Source organism: Dermacentor silvarum, chromosome 7 (assembly GCF_013339745.2).
Source record: "Dermacentor silvarum isolate Dsil-2018 chromosome 7, BIME_Dsil_1.4, whole genome shotgun sequence".
NCBI classification, from domain to species: domain Eukaryota; kingdom Metazoa; phylum Arthropoda; class Arachnida; order Ixodida; family Ixodidae; genus Dermacentor; species Dermacentor silvarum.
Genome location: NC_051160.1, coordinates 106496578 through 106504786, shown reverse-complemented (window position 1 = coordinate 106504786; position 8209 = coordinate 106496578). Strand labels below are relative to the sequence as shown.

Genomic DNA, 8209 nt, shown 5'->3' with positions numbered 1-8209 from the left:
TTACCAGAAAACTAGACAGCACATCTTGTGTGAAACTGCAATGTCGACCTTCCGGATGTAGTGCACAGCCGTACCAAAAAAAAAATCAAAATTGTCAGCTTTCTCTTATTCTTTCACACTTTAATTATTTCAGTCTGAGAAGATTTATCTTAAAATTTATGCGCCGTTGGTGTTGTGTTGTATGACATTTTTTGCGGGTTATCATTCTGAAAATTCAGAGGAATAACATTGTCAAGATTGTAAGACAAGGTATGAGCAGCTTTAGGGATATAATAGTGTGGTAACACAACCCGCATATACAGCACGTCATATAGCAAGGCGTGGCATGTACATATACCTAAATATATACGGGATGATTTTCTCAAACGGACGCCGAGGCTGGTCGCCGGCGTCGAAACTCGATATTCAGGGACACGGGGTCCTTAACGCTATCGCGGTGAAAGGAAGGCCGTGAAAGAGTATGTGGAAGAAAGTTGGAGCTACGCTGCCTGCCGTCAGCGTAGCGCGTCAGCGCGTTTTGTAATCATTTTTCTGGTATATTATTTCTTGAGAGCGAGGAAGAACAATCGCTTTCGTAAGAGCAACGAGAAGCAATTCCACAATACCGAACCATCAATTTTCTCTGTCCTCTTGGGATGTACAGAGTAGCGATACCGCAAACAGCGAACAGCACGAGTACATGCACCTGGTGTGTTAGAAAACACGAATGCTCGCTTCGCTGTATCTTTTTTGGGGGGATATTAAGAGAGCTTACATAGCTGCTATGATGTCTTCTTTTCAATTTTTCCAAGTTAGCTTCGTTGTACTGGTCTTAGGAACTTTAGCATTGCTTGCTAAAAGCCACCTGAACAGCCCTTATATAAAAGTAAGTTCGCAATGATTCTTTATGCATAAAATATTGGCATAAAATATTGGCTGTAGTTTTCAAGCAAAATGTGAAAGCTTAAATGGATGAGCTTCAAGTATTTCTGACCGTCGGTTTATTTAAAATGGTTACCTATACCTCATTAAAGCAGTTCGGAATGATATGCTTTTAACTTATTGTGATTTATTACTACCCTTGAGCCAAGTGAATTCAGATCAGTCGCAGACATGTCCTGCTGCAAAGACTTGCGCGGAAATATTTTTATTTACTCCAAGTGGAGTGTATACAACACTGCTCTGAACTTATGGACCATATTTTAAGATAAATTCTGTAATCAGAATAGTGTGCTCAGCGGTCTTTCACCTGATTGAACTGGACGGTCAAAAAGGTTTGCTTAAAGTAATCGTCCCTTCCCCCCATTTAGTGTAATATGCATTCTCTTCAATTGAATAATAATTGTCACCATTTTCCTTTGTTTTCAATCAAACAACTTTAATTTGGCAGAAATGTTCGCCGCATCAGAAAAACACTACCTTTTGGTTATACAATCTTGCACAAAACATTTAAAGTTGCGAGCACCATACAAAAGCTTGTCGTAAGGAACAAAACTATGGACTTGTTTGGAGGCGTTGTCTAGAAAATGGTAACTTTTTGTGTATGCATGTGGTGTTTTCATATTTTGTTAAATAACATGTAGGTTTCTCACGAAAAATATATTTATCAATTACCAGTTAGTCATTTGTCTTTTTTCTTTATACGTGTAAAGCAATGATTACACGTGTAAAGCGATGTCCAGACAACTCAGCAGCCTGAAGCGCCACCTGATGATCCGTGAATAACGCTCACTCTGAGACAAACTGCAATGGTGTTTGTAAGACACTTAGAAATGTAACATGGTCGCAACGTATAATGAAATCAACATAAGGCAAGAGCAACGAAGAGCTGTGGCATCATGGTAGAGATCTGTTCATTTTTATGCCTGCCGCATGAAAACTGCTCGCCCTAAAGCATTCATGAGCCGTGGTTTGATTGCGACATTCCCCGTGATTGCGCTTACCGACTTTCACCAAAGGGTTCATTATGCGTCTTTTCAACAACAATTTTAAAAGCAACATTGGCTGTATTATCTCTTCTGAGTAAAACATCGCAACTTTAGAGAAGCAATGTGCCGAATTGAGGTCCTGTGCGTATATATTGTCGCGATGCGGAAGTCACAGATAAATATGTATTTACAACATATACAAGAGCGGCAACGATACGTAAACAAGATGGCTGTCGAGACCGATTCCACCTCCACACGTCAAATCGCCTTCTTCTGACTGGCGCCACTCTCGGTTGCGCCGAAACATAACCCACGCCTGTAAAGGCGCCGTCTCGGCGCTAACTATAATAGAAGTGAGCTCGCGGCAACATAAGGCTTCAGCCGACACACTTGCACAACGTCAGTGGGGACAGGTGAGACCAGCGGACGGTTACTCGTAGTTGACATCGCCAAGCTGACGCAATATTGTGTAGGGCCCTGTGTAGCGCGGCATCAGCTTTTCAGACAAGCCGATGCGGCGACATGGTGTCCACAGGAGGACAGTGCCGCCAGACAAAATCCCCACGTCCCGATGTCGGCAGTCGTACTGGATCTTCTGCATGTCTTGAGACTCAGTGAGCCGGGAGCTGGCAGTCGGCGCGCCGTGTCAGCCAGGGCGAAGAAGTCTTCAGCATATTCAGCAGGAGTGCTCGTCGAAGAAGGAAGCAATGTGTCAAAGGGCTGAGTAGGGTGGCGGCCGAATAGATAGCAAAATGGCGAAAAGCCAGCTGTCTCATGATAGGACGAACTATAGGCGAAGGTCGCGAAGGGTAACGTGCTGTCCCAATCACTGTGGTCGTCAGAAACCTACATACATAGCATTTCTGCCAACGTGCGATTGAGCCGCTCGGTGAGTCCGTTTCTCTGTGGGTGGTAGGTGGTGGAAAGCTCGGCAGAACAATAGCGAAGTAGGTCTTCAACAACTCGGGACAAGAGGGTACGGCCGCGATCAGTGAGGAGCTGCCAGCGTGCGCCGTGTCGCAGGGTGACGTCTTGTAAAACAAAATCTTGTGGACAAAGCTCGCGCGGTCGCGTGCCGGGTTGCGTGATCATTCGCGACAATGAACCACTTATTGCCAGCAGATCAACGTCGGAAAAGGGCCGAGATGATCGAGGCCGACGCGAGAGAATGGTTCTGAGGGCACATCGATCGGGTGAAGACGCCCAGTGGGAACCACAGCAGGTTTTTTGCGGTGATGACAGAGTGCACAGGCTGCAACGTAGCGGCGCAAGGAGTCGTACAGGCCTGGCCAGTAAAAGCGTCGTCGTACGTGGTCTTAGGTACAAGAAATACCCAGGTGGCCTGCACAGGGACGTCATGCAAATGCTCAAGAACTGATACGCGGATACAGCGGGGTAAAGCTAGTAAATGTTTTGGTCCTTCAGAGCGTAAGCTGTGACGGTAGAGGATGCTGCCGCGGAGTGCGAATGTCCATAGTGTCCTTAAACGTACAAAAGTTATATGCTTGCATTGTTCCCCCTAATAATACATGCGTATTTGAAACTAGCCCTACGGTAAATAATATAGAACGAATGTCCCTTTATTGCATGATACTGAAAAAGTCTATTTGTTATCCTATTGCAGGAAAAGCAATTACACGCGAAGTGTGAATTCACCAGCCAATGTAAATACCGCCTGTGCTGCGTAAAGAAGGGCAGCAATGGACCAACATGCGAACCAGTTGCAAAGTTAGCCCAAAAGTGCACCACCAGAGCTTGGGAGGGAGTCTACAAAAAGCATTGCCCCTGTGCTGATTATGGTAATTCAAAAACTTAGGCAAGCACCAGTTCCATCGCGTAATGAAAATGTAAGAGGTGCAGAAGGAAGGCGACTATAAAAAATGTAAGGCCGTGGACATTTTCTCTAATTTTATGTTGTTCTTGTGTCTCTGCACCTCTTTTAATTTTTCTTACACGGTGGAACATGTTTCTGTCTATGGTGCGGGCAGAGGCTTTTATTTTTATTAATTTATGCCTCACAATAACAAATGTATTCCAACATGCGCAACTCTCTGCCTAAAATACAAAAGCTTGCTTCAGCAACAACATTTGTCGTACCGTCATAATGAAAGTTGCAGTACTACATAATTTTGGGAAGTAGTTGAATGCGTCAAATGTTTGGAGGTGCTTTCTTCCGCCAAACTTTATATTTATGACAACTACGTCAACTTATTGGATCAAAATCACTAAATTCGTTTATCACTGTAGAGCGAAGCACTGCCATTGATATCACGCACGTAAGGCCTGCGCTGCGGTGAAGCGTAAAAGTGCCCCGGAAGCCACCAGGTGTCCGCGGCGCCACCCAACGGAGACAGTGGTCGGGAATCAGCTTTGAAAAAATGCCAGGAACACGCAAAGAACGCCGTTGCACGTAAACACCACGTGAGTTAGACCACAAAGCGCTACTTTTAAATAACACCATTTTGATAGTGGGCCATGCTGTCCGCCAAATGATAAAGCAAATGATGCCTAATGATAAAAAAAATGATGCCTGAATGATGCCAATAATAAAAATGATACCATTGATAAAACAAATGATGCCTAAATCTCCTCATTGCAACACATACAGGTCATGTAAAGCACAATTTCATAATGAAAAAAATCGTGCGCTTTCTATGTCTTTTTTAATCATTAGCTAGGCCTAAAACGGCAAAAGCTCGCCATCTCGCAGACTTGCGTAATCGTTTGACACGGAGCATATTTTTGATGGAACCTCGATTAAAACACTTGCGTGTTAAAAATGTTCTCCTTGATGTAACATAAAAATATCGCTATGAATCATGAAAGAAAGCTTTCGGTAGTATTGTTCATTTGATTGTCATAAATACATTGCAGCGAATTAGATGAGCCATTTATGAAGTAATATTTTTACTTCTTTATAGTTCAAAGAGAACCAAATGTTTACCCCCCATGGGCCCGTGCAATTGTAAAGTAGTAGTATAAAAAGGTTAAGATTTTACTGCACACAAACGGGGTTCCGCCACACCGTTGTTCCTATTGTTACTTTGTATAAATCAAATTTCAGACTTAACCATATTGGGGCTTATGTCAAGCGAAACCGAAGGAAACAACTGTGATGCATGTGAATTCCTAGATGCACTGCAAAGTGTGTGTGGCGTTGTGGCGTCCTCATGAAGCAGCCAGGGTTACGGAATTGCACTGCGTTTACTGATGTAATGTTTATTTTAAGGAAAGGATGGGGTACTTTACGTATTCGGTTGTTGTATTTGCAGCGAGGAAATATTTATTTATACTCACATCTAGACCGCCATCTATTTGGCAGTATGTATCCTCGAGCAAACGAAGTAAGCAGCCATTCAGTCATAAGCGCTGCTATCAAAATGAGCTGATAATGCAATAATTCAAGCCCTGCATCCAAAATAAAATTGAGGGGCACCAGTCTTAAATCCCAGTCGCCACCATCTTGGACATTGACATTTGTTCCGAAGTGAAAAGAGGCACAGTTAGCATCATGTACTAGGCAAATTGTTTCCAATTGTCTCTGTTCCTTCAAGAACAATTGCAATGTGTTTTGTGTATGTGCGACTTGTGTTTAGATTTTCATAGTAAAACTCACGTGGGCATTCCCCGTCAAACGTGTTCACGCTCCAAGCTGCCATTATTGATGTAGCCAGGCCGTTCTGGTATGCCCTATATGCGCCACGTGGGAAAGAAGGCATCTTAACATCAGTGGCCGAGTGTCGAAGGTGCTTGGCTGCACCGGTTACTTTATAAAAAATGTTGAACCACTATTGACGCACATAGACACCACGCCTCTAAATGATATTAGCTTGTTTCTTTGCGAAATAGGTATGTATAAAACATATGAATCTTCAGTAAAAACGCGAACCTAGAGAGAGGAGTTGTTAATAGAATACGACTCTAAAATGCTAATCCTAAGAGCATGGAAATTTCAGTAGCTTATGCTTCAAAGGTGTCACAGTGACGAACGAAGGTTGATGTTCTACAGTTACCAATTATTCATTGAACTTATTTGGGACGGAAGGGGCGAGGTAAGGAGGGGAATACAGTGGGGAAGGGCCTTCTGGGGACGACTGATCCTGCCGTGTAAGGAGACGCCGTTCTGTACATGTGACAAAGTGCAACAGTTTGTTGAAATTCTGCCGTTTAGTCATTTAAAAGAAATATGCTGTGTACTTGCCTGGCAAACTCGGCTATGCAAATACAGATGGAGGTGCTGTGGTAACGTTCAGGGACTAGAACCGAACTAGAACCACGAACAAAACAAAATCACATTTACTTTTATGACAAAAGGGAATAATGTGCAAAATAGCTATCAGGTGCTATAAAAACGAGGTATAGTGTATTTCTTGTTATCCAGTAGCAAAAAAAAATTGCAGCTTCGCCGGATAGGTGAAGCATCGATTGCGATAGAAATTAGTAGACAGCTATACGAAGTAAGGATAGTAGCTTTATCGACCGTATAAATTTGCGAACATTTGCCTACTAACTAAATTAACAAGCATAACAGCAATTAACAAACATGAACACATCTCACTGGATGACCGTGGAAACTCGCTGTGAAAACGCTGGGGTGAGGAAGCGTTGCAGTAGCATTTGGTGGAATTTACCTTCGTGCTGCCTCTAGCTTCAACGCGAACTAAGCGGCGAAAACATAGAGCACATTGCAGATCAGTCTCAAGATCGGCCCCAGGCGGCCGCGCCATACGCAGCAGCTGCCGGAATAGAACGCGCTACCCCCCTCCCCCTTCCTACCCTCGGTGCCTTCCGCGCGACGGAGGACGGCGCGATTCCTCTCCTCTTTCTTCCCTTGCGCGCGCGAGATAGAGCCGTCATCGTCGGCGAAACGTCTTACGCTTTCACTCGCACATACAGCATACGGCGCGCGTGGAGGAAGTTACCGCCCTTCGAATTTATACGGAACATCGAGGTGACGCCGACGGCGATGACAGCGCCAGTAATGCACCTGGAGTGTTCATATAACTGATATCGCAATAAAAGGCAGAAGGCGAGACAATTGGCCGTGCCGAACGTTTGAAGTTTGTACTCAGTTGATATCTCTATCTAGTTATTTTCCACGTAGTTTGTTGACTGTTAGATTTCTTGTATTTATAGCAACTTACTACGTATGCAAACCTTGGTTTGGTCCAGGTACCTGACACTCGCATACTGTTTTTTTTATTTCTGGCACTATTTACAAGGACACCATGTATGTAATTACCACAAGCTTATTTTTGCCTTGCAGCCCGCTGCCACATCAAAAGCCACATTTGTGAATTACCGAGAATAGTACTCAACTCGAGTACCATTGGAATGTCCAACAGCGCAAATAAAAAATGGGCATTTTTGTCTTAAGAGTGGTCTTGTGGTTTGTCAATAACAAAGCTTTACACGTAACGTGCTTATTTCTTCTGCTTTTATAAAATATAGCCAAGCTATTGGATATTATGCTTCTCTACGTATTCCTAAATGAGGGGTTCGCTAAATAAGCTAAATAAACCGTTAAAATCGGCATCTTTCTAGTGCGTATTCTCAACTATTCACTACGAATCTTCTACTTCCACTCTGTATATAGTCGCATTACAAAAAACATTCAGAGCCCTTCAAAGCCAGCGGAGCTTTGACTATGATGGGTCTGCTGTAGTGAGTACTGCCCCCATGATGAGAGTGGGCGTATCGTCGTTGGCCATCACCCAAACGAACATGTCTATCAAGAACATTCCGCTTGAGCAATCGCCTGGCACAGGGTAAGTAGGCGCTAGCGTTGCCGACGCGTACACCACCGTTGTACGGTTACTGGAGGTCAAGGCGAGGCTGACGTTTGGCCTCAACATCCCGCTCCCGCAGCTTGGGGTCGGCGGCTCTTCACTGACGTTTGGCATGAACATCGCGCTCCCTCAATCTCGCGGTCTGCGGCTCTTCGCTGACGTTTCGCCTGGGCTTCGGAAGCCCTCACGCTAGAATGGGCAAGTCGACGGCGAGCCCTTTACCAAGCGCGTACGCGGCGGCGTTGCTCAAACGCATTAGGACACGCCGTCATTTGCTCATGAATGGCTCATACCCCTTTAAGCAATGGCTCATACCCCCGGAAAACGCGGCCTCCCTATTATGACGGCTGAAGTGTAGTGAAATTCTACGCTGGAATGATTAGCGGCTACGCAGCCGGCTGTGGAACCGGACGACGAACGCGGGAGCAATGGCACGAGCGCGTTTTCAGCACGGCATACAACGGCACGAGCGCGAACCGAGGGCCGCCACCGACGAAACCGACCTCGACACCA

The 8209-nt window shown here is 44.8% G+C and overlaps 1 long non-coding RNA gene across 2 annotated transcripts in view; it reads left to right on the top strand.

Annotated features, from left to right (window-relative positions):
* Positions 1-746: 746 nt before the first annotated feature.
* The window catches only part of LOC119459670 (uncharacterized), a 27605-nt gene continuing 20142 nt past the window's right edge, over positions 747-8209 (top strand). Inside the window, exons 1-3 of one of the 2 annotated variants that reach the window (XR_005193746.2) lie at positions 747-865; positions 3532-3706; positions 7174-7283. This is a non-coding gene — a long non-coding RNA (uncharacterized LOC119459670). Of the gene's footprint in view, positions 866-3531; positions 3707-7173; positions 7284-8209 lie in introns of those variants that run through there. The other variant, XR_007467989.1, reaches the window with a different exon arrangement.